At 41.6% G+C, this 19,284-nt stretch overlaps 1 non-coding gene across 1 annotated transcript; it reads right to left on the reverse strand.

The window, feature by feature from the left end:
• Positions 1–503: 503 nt before the first annotated feature.
• On the reverse strand, positions 504–610 carry LOC143859684 (small nucleolar RNA R71). Its single transcript, XR_013239328.1, has one exon. It is a non-coding gene; the product is annotated as a small nucleolar RNA R71 (small nucleolar RNA).
• Between the last annotated feature and the right edge of the window lie 18,674 nt (positions 611–19,284).

Raw genomic sequence — 19,284 nt, forward strand, 5'->3', positions numbered from 1 at the left:
TCTTACTTGGTTTTCTTGTGTCTATGAGTGCAGGTTGGGTGCGGAACTCGGTCAATCGACTAGAAAGAGCAAACCGGTTAGAGACGGCGGAATACATCGCACCAAATCCAAATCAAGTAGCCATAGCGGAAGAACAAGAGCCGCCCAAGAGTTTGCGCGATCGCTTCTATCCGGCCCGAACCGCGCAACCTTCTTGCATTAGATTGCCGATTGCACAGGGCAATAATTTTGAGCTAAAATCGCAATTTATCTCTTTGCTTCCTCATTTTCATGGCCTCCCTTCGGAGGATGCTTATTTATTTTTACGTGAGTTTGAAGATGTATGTGCTTTGATTAAGTTGCAACAACTTACCGATGATGCGGTAAAGTTGCGGTTTATTACATTTTCACTCAAGGATGGAGCCAAAAAGTGGCTCTATGGCTTACCAACGAACTCCATCACCACTTGGGAGGAGTTCGCCGTCGCTTTCCTAAAAAAGTTTTTTCCATTACATAAAACTAATAAGCTTAGGAACGATATTTTACAATTCAAACAAAAGCCATTAGAGTCATTTTCTAAGTTTATGGAGAGGTTCAAAGACCTACTCCAAGAGTGTCCTCACCATGGAATTGATTTGTGGCACTTATGCCAAATTATTTATGAGGGCATAGATTACCAAACAAAACAACTTCTTGAATCCATGTGTCCTAACGGTTTTACATCTTTCACGGATGAGGCCGCGGCATGGAACTTCTTGCCTGATTTGGCGAAAAAAACAAGAGAGTGGGAATCCACTCAAGACGGTAAGAGAGCCACTTCAAGTAAGGGATTTCTAATAGAGGGTGCCGTGGCAAAAGAGGCTCATCTTGATAGCTTAATCAAAAGGCTAGAAGCAATAGTTGTTAAAGGACCTTCACAAGTCAATCAAATTGCACATAGTGTTTCCATGTGTAATTGGTGTCAAGCCACGGACCATGTCATGGAAGAGTATCCAACTCTTGCTAAATTTGGTAATTCTAATGAGAATGTGAGTGCTCTTTATGCTAATAATCCTTATTCTAGCACTTATAATCAGGGATGTAGAAATCATCCTAACTTTTCATGAAGTCAAAGTGGGCCATCTAATTTCCAAGGCCAAGGCCAATTCGGCCAACCTAGGCCCCACCTTCCCTCCCACTTTTGTTCGGCCATCCCCTTACCCTACTACTTTTCAAAACCCCATGATTAATAATGTTTCAAATCAGCAACAGCCGGGTTTTCAAAAACAAGGAGAGTCGGCACGCATAGCTTCCTTAGAAAAAAGCATAGAACTTCTCACTAGCACTTTCATGACAAGCCAACACAACATAGAGAAGCAAATCTCCCAACTTGCCATGACGTTGCATGAGAGGGAAAATGGGAAGATGCCAAGTCAACCCGTTCCTAATCCAAGAAACGTGAATACATATATGAATCAACAGGTACCGCCAAATCAGTTGAACGCCATTCAACCAATTTTGCCGCCGCAAGAGCCCTCCAACGAATGTAATACCGTATATGCTTTAAGGAGTGGTAGAGATTACCACAAGGAGGAGGTCAGATCTGAACATTCTATAGATATACAAGATACATCCAAAGAGGTAAGAAAAGACTCCCCTCCAACAGGCTCGATTGCAGAACCCAAACAGGTAAGTGAAGAGCAGGCTGTTTCTCCACTTGAAAATGAGTGTACCTAAAACTCTTTTTCCAAGGAGACTTGCTAATAATAAGAAGGTGGATGCCATGGATAAAATTTTAAATGTGTTTAAACAAGTGCAAATTAACATTCCTTTATTAGATGCGATTTCTCAGGTTCCTACTTATGCCAAAGTGTTGAAAGATTTGTGCACACAAAAGCACACAACTAATGTGCCCAAGAAAGCTTTCTTGGCCGCAAATATAAGTTCCATCTTGTCTCAACAAATGGTGGCTAACTATAAGGATCCAGGATGTCCTACTATTTCTTGCACTATTAGTAACACAAATATTGAACATGCTCTTTTGGATTTGGGTGCAAGTGTAAATCTTTTGCCTTTTTCTGTATTTAAGCAACTAGGATTAGGAAACCTCAAACCAACCACCATCACTCTTCAATTGGCGGATAGATCAATTAAAACACCCAAAGGAATGGTTGAGGATGTGTTAGTTAAAGTAGGTGATTTTTTATTTCCCGTAGATTTTGTTGTGTTAGATACCGAGCCTGTTGCTAATATCAAGGATCAAATTCCTATCATCCTTGGTAGGCCGTTCCTTGCCACTAGCAACGCTCTAATTAATTGTAGAAATGGATTAATGAAATTGTCTTTTGGAAACACATCGGTTGATTTTAATGTCTTTAGATTGGGTAAGCAACCAAATTTTCATGAAGAAATCAATATGTTGCATTCCTTTCCTGACGATATTATTTCTAATTTTGAAATTGATTTTGATGCAGGATTCCAAGAATGCTTGGACGAACTAGGAAATGATGGAGATGATTTTTTTTCCAAAGCTTTTGCCATCCAAAACGTGGAGCCTGTTGGACCACTCGCAACATCTCTTCCAAAGACATCAATCGAAGAAGCGCCACAGTTGGAGTTGAAGCCCTTGCCTTCTCATTTATGTTATGCATTTTTGGGTGATAATTGTACTTTGCCTGTAATAATTGCTGCGGACCTAACCTCCCCTCAAGAGGAGGAACTCATTAAATTGCTAAAAGATAACAAGGAAGCCATAGGTTGGATAATGGCCGACATCAAAGGAATTAGCCCTTCGATTGTGCAACATCACATCCATCTCGTTGAGGGTGCCAAACCTTCAAGGGAACATCAAAGAAGGGCTAATCCTGTGATGAAGGAAGCAATCCAAAAAGATATTTTAAAATGGTTAGATAATGGGATCATTTATCCCATCTCGGATAGCCAATGGGTGAGTACCGTCCAAGTAGTGCCTAAGAAGTCGGGAGTTACCATTATACAATCCGCCACCAATGAACTTATTCCTACTCGTATTCAAACATGGTGGCGGGTTTGTATTGACTACCGAAAGCTTAATGCCGCTACTTGGAAGGATCACTTTCCTTTGCCTTTTATTGATCAAATGTTAGAAAGGTTAGCGGGTCATGAGTATTATTGCTTTTTTGATGGATATTCTGGTTATAACCAAATTCCCATAGCTCCTGAAGATCAAGAGAAAACGACATTCACATACCCCTTTGGAACGTTTGCTTATAGACGCATGCCTTTTGGGTTATGCAATGCACCGGCAACTTTTCATAGATGCATGATGAGTATCTTTTCTGACATGGTGGAGACCTTCTTAGAGGTTTTTATGGATGATTTTTCTATTCATGGCTCCACCTATGCCGAATGTTTACATCACTTAAAATTGGTCTTAGAAAGGAGTAGAGAAAAGAACCTTGTCCTCAATTGGAAAAAGTGTCATTTTATGGTAAAAGAGGGCATAGTTTTAGGTCATGTGATTTCTAAAGAGGGAATTAAGGTTGATAAAGCCAAGGTGGACCTCATTGTCCATCTTCCACTGCCCAAAAGTGTGAAGGATATTCGATCATTTTTGGGCCATGCGGGCTTTTACCGGCGTTTTATAAAAGATTTTTCTAAAAATGCTAGGCCTCTAACCAACTTGTTAGCAAAAGATCAAAAATTTAAGTTTTCCAAAGAATGCTTCGATTCTTTTGAGTGTTTGAAAAATGAGCTAACTACGGCTCCCATCATTCAAGCACCTAATTGGACCGAACCATTTGAAATTATGTGTGATGCTTCCGACTTTGCAATAGGAGTCGTGTTAGGTCAAAGATTCAATAAATTACCACATGTAATCTATTACGCAAGTAGAACTCTCAATGATGCACAACTCAACTACACCACTACGGAAAAAGAATTCTTAGCGGTTGTGTTTGCATTAGAGAAGTTTCGGTCCTAATTGATTGGATCGCATGTGATAATTTATACCGACCATTCGGCAATCAAGTATCTTGTTGGAAAGAAGGATGCTAAAGCTCGCCTCATTAGGTGGGTTTTACTTCTTCAAGAGTTTGATTTGGAGATTAGAGATAAAAAGGGTACGGAAAACTTTGTTGCCGATCACTTATCTAGACTTCCTAATGCAAAGAATGACGAAGGTCCAATTAATGAAGACTTCCCTGATGAGCAATTGTTTGCTATTTCTAGTGAGCCATGGTATGCGGATATTGTGAATTACTTGGTTACAGGTACTAGACCGGATCATTGGTCCAACCAAGACAAATACCGATTTCACTCACATGTAAAGTATTTCTTTTGGGATGACCCCTATTTGTTCAAAACTTGTTCAGATCAGATTGTCCGACGATGTGTGCCCGATCATGAGTACCAATCGATTTTATCTTTTTGTCATGATCAAGCCTGTGGTGGCCACTTTAGTGCAAAGAAAACCGCGCACAAAGTTTTACAATGTGGTTTCTATTGGCCAAGTCTTTTTAGGGATGCTTTTGATTTTTGTAAGGCATGTAGATCTTGCCAGTCGTTAGGAAGAGTTACAAAGCGAAATATGATGCCCCTCAACCCGATCTTAGTGGTAGAAATCTTCGATGTGTGGAGTATTGATTTTATGGGACCATTTCCCAACTCTTTTGGAAACTTGTATATTTGTTAGGTGTAGATTATGTGTCAAAATGGATTGAAGCCATTACTTGCAAATCCAATGACCACAAGGTGGTGGTCAAGTTTCTTCAAGAAAACATTTTTTCGCGCTTCGGTACACCTCGTGCCATCATTAGTGATAGAGGTAAACACTTTTGTAATAGACCGTTTGAAGCTCTTATGAAGAAATATGGTATTACTCATAAGTTAGCCACGCCTTATCATCCTCAAACGAGTGTCCAAGTGGAGGTTTCAAATAGGCAAATTAAGCAAATTTTGGAGAAGACTGTGAATCCAAACCGCAAAGATTGGTCCATTAGATTAGTGGATGCCTTGTGGGCTCATAGGACGGCATTCAAGACTGATCTTGGCCAGTCTCCTTACCGCTTTGTGTATGGCAAAGCTTGTCACCTCCCGGTTGAATCGGAACATAAAGCTTTTTGGGCTATTAAGAAACTAAACTTTGATTTGTCTTCTGCAGGTGTTCAAAGGCGATTACAACTTTCTGAGTTGGAAGAGTTGCGGAATGATGCCTATGAGAATGCAAAAATCTATAAAGAGAAGACAAAAGCTTTTCATGACAAACATATTTTGAGAAAATCGTTTCAAGAGGGTGAAAAAGTGTTTCTCTACAATTCAAGATTGCATATCTTTCCAAGTAAGTTAAGATCCCGTTGAGATGGACCATATGTGGTTAATAAAGTTTTCTCCCATGGTGCGGTCGAGGTTCTAAATCCAAACAATGGTGAGATTTTTAAAGTTAATGGTCAAAGATTAAAGCCATTTATTGAGTTGTCAAAGCCGGATATGGAAGAGGTCATGGATCTCCATGAACCTTCCTATTCGAATCATGCCTAAACAAATACGGTACGTACCCTCCTTTCTATTTTTAGTCCTCTTATTTTTCTTTATATTTTTAATGCCTTGAGGACAATGCATAAATCAAGTATGGGGGTTAGCTTTTGGAAACTTTCTTTTCTAATCTTTTCTATAGTTAAAGTTACAAATTTTCTTTTTCTTTTGTTTTTGGTATTTTTCTCAAATTAGAAAGAACTTGATATTCTTAAAAGGAAAGTTGTTTTCCTATTTTAAGAAAGAAAGTTAGTGGATATTTTAATTTTGGAATTTGAAATATTAGAAAGAATACTTTCCTTTCTTAGTTTTATTTTTCTTTTGGAATCTTTCTTTTAAAAGGATTTGAATAAGAAATAGAAATAGAAACTTGCTTTTTATATGGTATAGTGAAAAAGGAAAGCAAGGTTAAAAAAAAAATTATTTTTAGAAAGTTTACCTTTTGATTATAGTTCTGATTTGTAGCCTTTTTGACTTGAGCTATTAAGTCTGAAGGGTTTTTATGCCTAGTTCCTTAAAGCCAACTGGCTTGAGAGCAACTGACTGAAAACTCCATACATGGGTTAATTAGAAAGCTTAATAAATCAAAGCATTGCACATAATCAAAGGTAAAACTTGAACTCATATGCATCAATGTCTATGATATATGCAAATCAAAGATTAGTCGGACACTGCTTAGTAGCCTGGGTGTCTGGTGCATGCCCTGCATGTCATTCATGCCAAAATCAGTAGAGGATTACAAAAAGTGAGTTCTATTCATAGAAATTATAGAAAAATTGGAAAGTAAGGTGGACCATATAAATTTGTAAGTTTTCTACGAAGTTTCCGAATCAAATTCCTTTTACAGTACGATTACATTAGAAGCAAATTTAAGGGAGAAGAGTATAAAAAATTCAAAAGAAGATTCCTTACTTAAAATATTTTTCTAATTTTTTCAACTTGGGATAGGATGCAAAGTTTAAGTATATGGGTATTCTTATTCTTCTATTTTGAGTAATTTATCAAAGACAAATGATTAGAAATTTTTGGCTTTATTCTATAGTGAGATTTGGAAGAAAAGTTTGTTTTTAGAATTTTGTGTGTATATTCACTGCAAACACTCACGAGACACAACTCGTCCACTAGGGTAACCTAGGGGTTTAAAGGCTTGTTGCACGTGCTAAGTGCAATCGTGATTCCTACGAAAGTGAGTTAGAATTTTATTTTGTTCCTATTTTTCTTTATTTTCTTCTTGTTTGCTAGAGGACAAGCAAAGCTCAAGTATGGGGGAATCTAATGAGCACATGTATGTGTTAATTTTAGGTAGGAAATGATTATCTTTTTACTTTTAGAGCAGTGCTATTTGATGTGTTTTCCTTGTTTTTGATGTTTCAGGATTATTTTGGATTTTTCAAGAAAAATGGAGCTAAAACAATGAAATTCCAAGGAAATAGCATCAATGGCCAAGATCATCCCTTTGAGAAATTATAACCCACTAAATGGACAGTTAGGTTCATCCCATAGAAATGATTTTTGCGCGCACCACACTGTGTGAGCACAAGTGGGATTGTCTGTCCCCATTTATGTAGACCCACCTCATAGATGGTTCGGATCATCATTTAGGATATGACCCTCCTACATTGTGGTTTGATAAGTGAACTGTCAAGATCAATTTTGGGGATGAATTTGGAACAGCCCACACAACGGACAGCTTGGATTACGCATAGAGGATTTACATCGAGGCCTAATCAAGTGAACGGTTTAGATCTATCATTGTGTGGTCTAGATCATTTTAATTTTGGGTGCAACCAAAGTACACCATGGCCCATTTAAGTGGACGGTTTAGATCAACTTGTGGGAGTGGAAAAAGAGGCAACTTGACCAATTACTTTCTATGTTTGCATCACATGTGGACCCTACATGGTAGATAAATTACTTGGAGAGGGAGTCGGTTGATTAAAGGATCATCTTGGTATAAAGCAATTACTACTTTAGTGGTTATTGGAATTAGCAATTTGCATGCAAGTTGGGCATATATGACATCATGCAATTCCATTTTTTGTTAGAAGCTGTTGTTGGAAGAGGGAGGTGCCAATATCACTTTGAGTAGTGTTGGAATCACATACGAAAAAAGGGCTATTAAAGGCAGTCAGATTTTTTGGGCAAGTTTTTTTTTACACATCACATGGTTGGGTTGCCATTCTCTCTCTCTCTATCCTTGCTATTTCGGTGGAGGATTTTTGGAAAACAACCAATTTACATGATGGCAATCAATTGGACGATCGAGATCATTCAATCATGTGGGCCCACCTTGTGCTTGCCATGTGTTGTAGGATGATCTTAACCGTTCAATTTCTATCCACCTTGTTTCCTTCTAAAAATTCAACCCACTTTCTAATTTTGTATGACCCACTTGCAATTTGGAGGTGTACACCCATACATTCCGATCTAGCAGTTCACATTTTGGAGTAAAGGGCAGTCACATTTTATAAAAAAAATAGCAATGTTCTATGCATGTGGGACCCACTGGAATGCTTAAAAAACCATGCAACGTTTCTTCATAGAGAGCTGCCCATGTTTCTTGTTTCTAAAATTTCTTTGCATATATATATATATATATATATATATATATATATATAATAGGAAAGTGGAGCCCACCTTGATACTTGAAGCATGCACTTTCCAGTAGCTTTGTTTGAAACCAAAGCAACCATAGCGTTGTACAAGGTGGGACCTATCACAACCAAGGAAGAAAGAAAGAGTTGCCAAATTGGCCATATATCTAATTTTCAAAGAAAAGAGGTTTCTTTAAATATTGAAGGGCTCTCTTTCCCTCTCCTGGCTATTTTTTTTTCTCTGTACACCCTCTCCTCTCTCTACACACTTTTTTGGTTTTCTCACCACTAAGTTGGCCGAACCCTCTCTTTTTGCTATCATCTCTTTATTTTTCGTTTGTTCTTTTCTAATAATTTTCCACCTCTTCTTGTTCTTCTCAAAATTTTGCCCATTAATCCCCTCTTATTCTCTTGTTTTATTTTTCATTCTTTTTTTCAAGGAGGTCGATCCAACCGTTCAACATCAATCTAAGGCGAATAAGGAGTAAACCAAAACTTGAGAAGAAGAGAAAAAGACTAAGTTTACTTTACTTTGGTTCTTTATTTTCAAGTTCAATTCCAAGTTATAATTCGATGTACTTTTGTTTTGAAGTTCAATATTAAAGAGAGTTCTTGTGTTATTTTGCTTGTTTAAGTTCTTATATGACATCTCTTCTCTTTTCTATCTCCTTTATTTTTATTTTTCTTCACTTTTCCATGAACAACTAAATCCTAATTACTTAGGGTTTAGTTGAAACCATGGGGAAGGAGAAATATTTATAATTAAATCAATCTACTCAATTGAAAAATTGTGTAGAATTTTGTGTTTGGAAAATTCCAATCATTCATGCCATTGGCTTTCCCCTTACGTATGAATGATTGTTGATTAACAAATATAAAGTTCTATATAATTAATATAAATTGGAGAGTGGATTTGATTAATTACTTATAATGAATGACATCCCTTTGATCTTATTCCTTATTGACTAGTTAATCGAATTTTCAACCCAATTCAAGAGTTGTTTTAATTAATCAATCTAATCCAAACCCATGGTGGATTCTAACCCTAAGTTCTTTTATATTGAATTAAGGTTCTTACACTATTCCAAATTACTTTTGCAATTTTCCAATTTACTTAAGCCCTTAGAATTTAGTTTTCTAATTAAATTAGATAAGTAGTTAATAGAGATCATTAAAATTTGGTACACTTTGCCTAAATTGGGATTTTAAATCAAAAAGATCTTAGTTGAATTTGATTCTTAGATTGAATAGAATATATGCTTATATATAGTGTTGGCTCCGAGGTCTAAGTCCACGAAAATCCTGAGTCCATTCCAGGCAACATTATATCATAGCTAGTATTCTAATCGGTACAAGAATAGGATTGACAACTAGATTTCTCTTCCCTGAGTTCGACCGTATTTACATGATCCGTGCACTTGCGGTTATTTAATTTCTCTAACAAGAGACAAATCGAAGTACTGTCGGTTCCACAAGGACCACGGTCACGACACAGACGAGTGTTGGCAGATTAAGGAAGAAATCAAGCTGCTGATTGGTCGGGGATACTTGAAAAAGTACGTCCGAGGTGACGGCCACAGAAGAGAACGCCGGGAAAAGAGTCCTCAGGGCCAGAGCCCTCGACGGTCACAGTCGCCCCTGCCCGGGATCAATCTCCCCTGCCATCCAGTCCACGACAAGAGGCACGCCGGTCCCAGCCAAAGGGGGTCATCAGCACGATTATGGGCGGACATGCCGCTGGGGGCACATCATCGGCTGCTCGAAAAGCATACGTACGCCGAGTCAACGCCGTGCACACATGCAGCATAAAGATGAAGACGGAGAATGAGATCTCCTTTTCAGATGCGGATCTCGACAACTTGATACTGCCACACGACGACGCCCTGGTCCTGACTATGCTCGTCGCGAACTGGGAAGTGAAGAAAATCCTTGTCGACAACGGGAGTTCGGTAGATATCCTGTACTATCATGCTTTCCAGAAAATGATGATAGGTGACGACCGTTTGAGGCCGGCAAACTCCGATCTGATCGGTTTTTCAGGGGAGGTTGTGAAAGTGGAAGGACAGACTGAACTCCCAGTCATCGTCGGAGAGCCGCCCTGTCAAGCCTTCGCGATGGTCAACTTCCTGGTAGTGAGGGCCACTTCGGTCTACAACGCTATCTTGGGACGACCCGGCCAGAACCTAATCCGTGCAGTCGCTTTAGCGTATCACCAGAAAATGAAATTCATAACGCCAAACGGAGTGGGAGAAGTCCGGGGAGACCAACCACAGTCCAGGGAGTGCTATGCCATGGCACTCAAAGGCAAAAATGCGGTGGAATCGCTGCCGATTGAGCTACTCGATCTGAGGGACGAAGCCCAGGGGACCCGCGGGTTGGGAAATTAGCCTACGCCCTGATCATGGCAGCCAGAAAATTGAGGCCGTATTTTCAAGCCTACACGATAAAAGTCCTGACAGATCAGCCGCTTCGGCAGGTTCTCCATAGGCCGGACACCTCAGGACGACTCGTGAAATGGGCCGTGGGGTTGAGTGAATTGGATATCCAGTACATGCCTAGACCAGCGATAAAGGCACAAGTGCTGGCAGACTTCGTCGCTGAATGCACCATCCCCCAGCAGAGCACTGAATCTGAAACTGTCCAAACCCTGGCTGTGGAGAAAGAAACCACAACGGAGGAGCGAACAGAAGCTGGGACTGAACCAATAAGAGCAGAAATCGTCCCCGTACCGGCAGAGCAGGATCCATCGACCATCGAACCACTTTGGGAAGTGTACGTGGAGGATCTTCGAACAAGGGTGGCTGTGGAGCTGGTTTGGTTCTCACCGGGCCTGACAGCTTCACTTTAGATTACGCCCTAAGGTTCGGATTCCGCGCGTCCAACAATGAGGCAGAATATGAGGCCCTCCTCGCCGGAATGAAACCTAGCAGTCCAGACCGGCACCCAAAGGCTGAAAGCGTACTGTGACTCCCAGCTGGTTGCAAACCAAATTCAAGGGGTCTATGAGGCCCGCGACGAACGTATGATCAAATACCTCTCCATGGTCCGCCAGTTAGCCAGCAAGCTCAAAGATTTTGAGGTCATCAGAATCCTTATAACAGAAAATGCAAAAGTGGATGTGCTGTCTAAACTGGCTGCATCTGGATACACCACCGGATACACCACCCTCGGGAATATATGTATGGAGTTTCTACAGAAATCTAGTATCAATCCAGTATCGAAAATGAGGCCGCCAAAGTAATGCAGGTGGAGCACGAGTCCTGTTGGATGAACGAAATCATTGAATACCTACGTAGCGGGAAGCTTCCCGAAGCCAAGAAGGAGGCCCGCAAAGTGATACAGAGAGCAGCCCGGTTTTCCCTCGATGGTGAGAGCTTGTACAAAAGGTCGTACACCCTCCCATACCAACGCCGCATACGCCCTACAAGAGACGCACAAAGGAATTTGTAGGGAACACCTAGGGGCAAGGCCCTGGCAATCAAAGTGCTGTTGAGAGGCCTGTACTGGCCAACCTTAAGGCAAGACGCACTGGACCTGGTCAAGAAGTGCGAGAGATGCCAAAAGTTCTCTCCCACTATCCACCAACCTGCTGTGTCTATGGCCCCGATCATCAGCCCACTCCCCTTCGCAGTATGGGGGATGGACATCTTCGGCCCCTTTCCACCGGCCTCCGAAGGCGTGCGTTTGTAGTAGTGGCCATTGACTATTTCACCAAGTGGGTGGAGGCTGAACCTCTAGCCCAGATCACAGAGCAAAACATACCGAACTTCTTTTGGAAGTCGGTGGTTTGCAGGTTCGGGATCCCACGCATCTTAATAACGGATAACGGTAGACAATTCGACTGCCGAAACTTTCGAAAGTTCTGCTCCGACATGAAGATCGAACAGAGATTCACTTCAGTAGCGCACCCTCAGACGAATGGGCAGACCGAAGTAACGAACATAATCTTGCTTCAGGGGATTAAAAAGAGGATGGACGAAAAGGCTAGCCGATGGGCAGATGAACTTTATCATGTCCTATGGGCGTATCGCACCACCCCGCGCACACCAACGGGGGAGTCACCATTCAACTTGTCCTTCGGGACGGAGGCCGTAATACCCGTTGATGTGGGCGCCCCGTCTCCCAGAGTCACCAACTTCAACGAACAGCTCAATGGAGACGGGCTCCGCGAAAATCTCGACTTACTGGAAGAAGCCCGAGAAGAGTCCTGAATCAGGGTCGCCGCCTGCAAGCAGAAAGTGTCCAACTATCATGATTTCAAGATACGCCCCAGAGAATTCTGAGCAGGGGATCTAGTCCTAAGGAAAGCTGCTATCTCCCAACCGAAGAAGATCGGAAAACTCTCCCCGACCTGGGAGGGGCCGTACCGAGTAAAAGAGGTGATTCGCCCAGGAAGTTATAAGCTGGAGACGCTTGGGGAGCACCTACTACCCCATGCCTGGAACTAGAAAAACCTCTAAAAATACTATCAGTAGTAGACCACCCGGCGTAAAAGTGATTGTAAATGTATGTATTGAATGTGAATGATAGAGGCTCTTTTGCAAATCTCCTCGCACTCCTTGGAAACCCAGTTCACTAAAACTAGGGTACTCACTGCTTGGTTCGCCTCGGCTCGTCTCCGCAAAGACCGGGAGCGCACTCCTGGTTAGGAACAAGTCCGGACAGCAAAAACCAAAGCTACTTGGAAACCCGGTTCACTAAAACTAGGGTACTCACTGCTTGGTTCGCCTCGGCTCGTCTCCGCAACGACCGGGAGCGCACTCCTGGTTAGAATAAAGTCCGGACAGCAAAAACCAAAGCTACATGGAAACCCAGTTCACTAAAACTAGGGTAGTCACTGCTTGGTTTGTCTCGGCTCGTCTCCGCAAAGACCGGGAGCGCACTCCAGGTCAGGAACAAGTCCGGACAGCAAAAACCAAAGCAACTTGGAAACCCAGTTCACTAAAACTAGGGTACTCACTGCTTGGTTCGCCTCGGCTCGTCTCCGCAAAGGCCGGGAGCGTACTCCTAGTCAGGAACAAGTCCGGACAGCAAAGGCCAAAGCCACTTGGAAACCCAGTTCACTAAAACTAGGGTACTCACTGCTTGGTTCGCCTCGGCTCGTCTCCGCAAAGACCGGGAGCGCACTCCTGGTTAGGAACAAGTCCGGACAGCAAAAACCAAAGCTACTTGGAAACCCGGTTCACTAAAACTAGGGTACTCACTGCTTGGTTCGCCTCGGCTCGTCTCCGCAACGACCGGGAGCGCACTCCTGGTTAGGATAAAGTCCGGACAGCAAAAACCAAAGCTACATGGAAACCCAGTTCACTAAAACTAGGGTAGTCACTGCTTGGTTTGTCTCGGCTCGTCTCCGCAAAGACCGGGAGCGCACTCCAGGTCAGGAACAAGTCCGGACAGCAAAAACCAAAGCAACTTGGAAACCCAGTTCACTAAAACTAGGGTACTCACTGCTTGGTTCGCCTCGGCTCGTCTCCGCAAAGGCCGGGAGCGTACTCCTGGTCAGGAACAAGTCCGGACAGCAAAGGCCAAAGCCACTTGGAAACCCAATTCACTAAAACTAGGGTACTCGCTGCTTGGTTCGCCTTGGCTCGTCTCCCTAAAGACCGGGAGCGCACTCCTCGTCAGGAACAAGTCCGGACAGCAAAAACCAAAGCTACATGGAAACCCAGTTCACTAAAACTAGGGTACTCACTGCTTGGTTCGCCTCGGCTCGTCTCCGCAAAGACCGGGAGCGCACTCCTGGTTAGGAACAAGTCCAGATAGCAAAAACCAAAGCTACTTGGAAACCCAGTTCACTAAAACTAGGGTACTCGCTGCTTGGTTCGCCTCGGCTCGTCTCCGCAAAAACCGGGAGCGCACTACTGGTCAGGAACAAGTCCGGACAGCAAAAACCAAAGCTACTTGGAAACCCAGTTCACTAAAACTAAGGTACTCACTGCTTGGTTCACCTCGGCTCGTCTCCGCAAAGTCCGGGAGAGCACTCCTGGTCAGGAACAAGTCCGGACAGCAAAAACCAAAGCTACTTGGAAACCCAGTTCACTAAAAGTAGGGTACTCGCTGCTTGGTTCGCCTCGGCTCGTCTCCGCAAAGACCAGGAGCGTTCTCCCGGTCAGGAATAAGTCGGGACAGCAAAAACCAAAGCTACTTGGAAACCCAGTTCACTAAAACTTGGGTACTCGTTGGATAGCTCACCTCGGTTCACCCCCGTAAGGACCCGGGTCAATCGAAGCTCGAACGTCTGCCCGGAATATTTTTGGCTCACAGTATAGAATCAAACAGTATTAGCCAGATGCAAACATAAGTGGATAACGGACAAAAAAATGTAATTTCCATTCATGAAAAAGTGGGGCCTTGAAGGGCTATTACAAAAAATAGGACCTCGAAGGGCCATTACAAAAAGTAGGGTCTCCAAGGACCATTACAAAAGAAAGAAAGGGAGCTCAAGACACTCCGTGGCTACCACCCCGTGATGGATGCGCCTCCGGGACCTCTGCTGCAACGGTAATGTCCTGCTCATCGTCGCCAGCCACCAGCGGATCAGGGAGAACAAGGCCCGTCAAGGTCACAACCGGGTTGGATTCCTTGACCTGCCTAAGACAATCAAAGAATCCCAGCTTGTATGACTCACTGGACAAACTAATGAGTTTGTCCTCTTTCTTCTGCACGGCCTCCTCAACGGCTGCTATCAGCCTCTCCCGGGCTCTTTCCCTCTGTGCATTGAGGGCTTCGACGGCCTTCTGCTTCTAGGCTGCCATCTCGTCTTTGAGCCGCTGATTCTCCGCGTCCCTGTCCCCAATTGACCTTTGGAGCTCTTCTGCCTCCTTCATCAGTTGGCCGCTTGTAGACACCCCCATTTTGCTCCGCTTTTAATCAACAAAGAAGTTAGTGTCTCGCTGTCAGTTTTTCAGTGTTTCCCATTCCCGTGTCCGTCTCTTATGCTTTCTCAATCTTTCCGATCATTTCCGCAATGTTCCGTATTTTTCTTTTCGCCAAGTGTTGAGAATGGTTATTCATAAGAATCCGAACTCGAGGGAATTTGGACTCGTGGGCGGGCCCGCATTAAGCATTTTGTTGAGATTTGGATCAAGCAGGGGGGCCCGTATACCGTTTTAATGAAAAATGAGTTTTAAACCTACTTCGATGCAATACATAAAGATGTCGGTCAGGATCTCAGAGACGTTGTTTTAACAACCAATGTTGTTACGATCATCAAGTTAAGTTATTCGGATAAGCCTACAAAAATGATTTAGAAGGGCGCAGCCAATCTACATTATGTTGCATCAAATGAACAGTTTAGACCATTCCATGGAAGTGATTTGGGGCGCGCAATCTATTTCGGCCGTGACCCATAAATCGGACGGCTAAGATCATCCAATGGAAATATTTTGGGATGCAATTTCTGTGGGCCCATCAATTGAATGGTTAAGATCATCTCATGGAAATGATTTTTGGGCACGATTATTCTACATCTTGGTCCATCGATCAGACGGTTCAGATCATTTTATCAAAATAAACGTTGGGTTTGGAATGGATAGATCTGGGATTCTCCAAAAGTAGAAGTTGCTTTATGTAAATCAGTAACTTTTGGGAAGGTTAAATTAGGATCTTTGTGACACTTAAAATTCCTTTTCTATTGAATAAAAATTGCTATAATTTCATTAAGAGGTAAGGAAAGTTTCTGCAGAGAGAGGGGAGGTTCTAAAATGAGGAGCCGGCTGTTATCTAAAAGAAGAAATAAAAGAAAGAAAAAAGAAAAGGAAAGAGGCAGCTCTTATTTCCTTCCTAAAAAGAGCACCGAGGATTTCCCTCACTCTCGGGATCTTGGCTACTCCTCCAGGACCTTTCTCGATCTCTCCCTGGAACGGAACCGAGGGGCAGCCCATCGAAAAAAAAAAAAAAAAAGAGCGAGCAAAGAGAAAAACCGAGGCTCTGTTCTTGTGGTTTTTGGGAAAGAATAGCATCGAGTGATCGGCCTCCCTCTCTCATTCTCTGAAATCCCTCTCACTCTGTTTCTCTCGCCCAACCCTTCTTTCTCACCCTCTTTAATCCAATAGCTCTGAGAAAAAAAAAGAAAAAAGAGAAGAATACAGAGAGCAGAGGAACGGCTTTTTCTCCTCCCTCATCACACTCTGTTTTCTTCCCCTCTCCCCATCTCACTCCTTCTTCTTCCCACGCCCCATCACCTATCTCTTTCTCTATCTCTCCCTCTAAACCCTTCATCAACATCACTTATTAAAAAAAAAAGAAAAAGAAAACTCACGTGAAAAACAGAGTATTCCATACTCTGTTTTTCACGTTTCTCTCTCTCTCTTTCTCTCTCTCTCTCTCTCTCTCTCTCTTCCTCTCTCTTTCCCTCCATCTCTCTCTCTCTTCATCTAACTCTCTCTCGGTCGTCTCTCACTCTATCTGCAACTCTCTCTATCTCACTGCATCTTTCTCGAGATCTCTCTCTCACTCTCTCTTGGTTTCTCTCCCTCAGCTTCTCTCACACTCCCTCAGCTTCTCCACTCTTTCACTCGCCTCTCAATCACTCTCGGCGTCTCTCTCATCCACCCCATCCAGAGCAGTGAGAAAATAAAAATAAAAAGGAAAGAAAAAGGAAAGAGAACGGAGCGGATCACACGTCGGCTGGATTTTTCGGACTCTGCGGCTTTTGGATTCGGCGAGGAACTCTATCACAGGTTGGTACCCCATTCTCGGATTTTTTCCGAATCATCTGGTATTTTTTATGTATTTTGCATGGTTTTTAAGCATTTAAATTATTTTAATTCAATATTAAATGTGTGTGCTTAAAATCATGATCTGCATGAGTGTTTCAAATCCGTTTCGTCCCAAAATTTAATACGATGTTCTACTTAAATAGAATAAAATATCTATCGGATCAGATCGCACATTGGATCAACGGTTTTTTAGAATTTGAGTGAAGAGTGGTATTTTATTTAAAATATTGGCTGAGTAATTACGAAATTCGAAAAATAGCCATCTCAGGATGATCTATTTTTTAGAATTTTAAATTTTCCTTGTGTTCATCACATCAGAACAAGGTTGGGGGACGTTTTCTGGAATCATATTTTTCTCGAAAATCGTGTTTTAAAATAGAAAACTCTTCAAAAATGTCTTTTCGACGAAGAAAAATAAAATATATACTAACGAAAGTCTAAAATTATTGAAATTTCGTAGGAAAATAATATAATGCTGATACATTCCACCATGAATTTTTGAGAATTTTTGGAATTGGTTTGGTATATTATTTTATGCTTTCTTTGAAAATTATCAGATTTTGGGAGAATTTTTACAGACATCAGATCATTGATAAAATTCCCAACATTTTTACAGTAGTCTTATATTCCATATTTATAGTTGCTGTAAAATTTTCAAGTGATTTAGATCTTGTTTCATGTGAGATGTATTGTTAATTCATAATCTTGTCTGAAAATTAAAAAATCCGAAATTGATTGTAAATGGTTTCTAAAATTCATGAAACTCTCACAACATTCTAACTTTACTTATATCTTGTTACTGTAGAAATGTCATTAAATTTAGATTCCTATTTCTAGTAGTTTCTGTGTTATTTTTGCAATCTGATCAATTAATTGTTAAATCAAAATTAAATATGAGCTTAATGTAAAAATCTGTAACAATCTTCCAGTAAGCTACATCTCATCATATCTTGCTGCTGTAGAAGTTTCAACTCATTTTCAATTCGTTTGCAATAGTTTCACTTGTAAATCACTCATATATTTAAAATTGATAAAATTCATTGAAAATCCGAATTCAATCGAAAATCATCTGAAAATCTTAAATCTCTGTCACATATTAACTCCTTAATCCATTGAAACATAAATCTTAGGATTTTTAGATTTTCCTGGAAAAATGGCCAGCGCATCCATAATCGTATCCCAATTGCAACCGATCTTTGACAATTTGAATATTTAAGCTATAGCACGTTATTGGCTCCGAGGTTACTGTCCACGGAAATCCTGAGGTATGCCAGGCAATAAGGTGCTATAACCTAAGTATTAAATTGTAAAAGGAAAGAGCGCACGATTCCCTTCCTTGGATGCTATTCTGGGCCGAAATTGGTGAACCCTAGAACCATTGGTAATCCTTGAATGTCCAGAAACTGAAAATCCTTGAAATCTGAAATTCATTAACCTTCAAGAACTGAAATCGATTCATCTCGTGTCTCTCGGAACCGTTGGATTACGGTTTCCGTCATAAAAACCATTAGAGCCCAATTTAGGAACCCTTACGTCAGGTCGTGTCCTAGGTTTTAGGGAGTCTTAGGTTTTAGGGAGTCCTAGAGTTAGGAGTCCAGCCTCACCACGGACGCTTGCTATGGATAGCAACCGTGCCATAGGTTTAGTTACACTAGTCACCCAATTTTCCCTAGGACAAGCCTAGCTAACTAGGATGTAGGTTAACCTGCATTAGTCTAAGGAACAACTTGCATTTAGATAAGAATCATATAGCATCTTAGATGAAATCTTAGGATAATAAAATCCTCAACTTGAATTAAATAACTTCTCTTAAAACTGTTGAAACAGTCAATCCCGTCTATGTCGGTGTCTTAGTTGAGTTAGGCATATGTAGCTTAGCTTAGGTGCACCGAACTACGTCGACTCTGATCCCAGTGAGGCTTGGGTACGTAGGCAGCTTGGATGTCTGATGGCATACCATCCGCGAGTCGGCACCACAACAAATTGTGGTGTTTTGTATATTAATTTTCTTGTAAATGCTTAATTAAATCACTTAGGATTTTTCCATGAAATTAGAATCTTAGGAGAACTTGCACTTAGATTGAATCCACACAAATTAAGAAATCAAGATACATATTTAGGATCCACATTGAAATTAGATTTTAGGATGCATGTCCCTTAGTTCGCATACTAGAAGAGAGTTGAATGAGCCATTTAAAATAAATTTAAAAGAGTTAGCTTTTGGAATCGAAGACCGATTATCGGACAGGAATGGTGCATCTGGTGGATAACTCCTCATACCTTCCATTCTTGTAACCAGGTAGCGAGTCTAGATTTCTGGTTAATTATGGGTCCTAGATCCCACATCTAGGTGGCGACTCTGTCAGTCTCTTTTGTGTGGAATTCAGATTGCCTTAGTGATCCCAAGTTCACATAAAAGACGAATTAAAATCAATACTAAAAATGCACACGCCAATCGCGTGGGTACGAGAGACCAAGAGAGAGCGTGGCGGTTCGCGCCC

The sequence above is a fragment of the Tasmannia lanceolata genome, unplaced genomic scaffold (genome assembly GCF_043159265.1).
Source record: "Tasmannia lanceolata isolate RefF3 unplaced genomic scaffold, GAP_Taslan_0.1 ptg000035l, whole genome shotgun sequence".
NCBI lineage: Eukaryota > Viridiplantae > Streptophyta > Magnoliopsida > Canellales > Winteraceae > Tasmannia > Tasmannia lanceolata.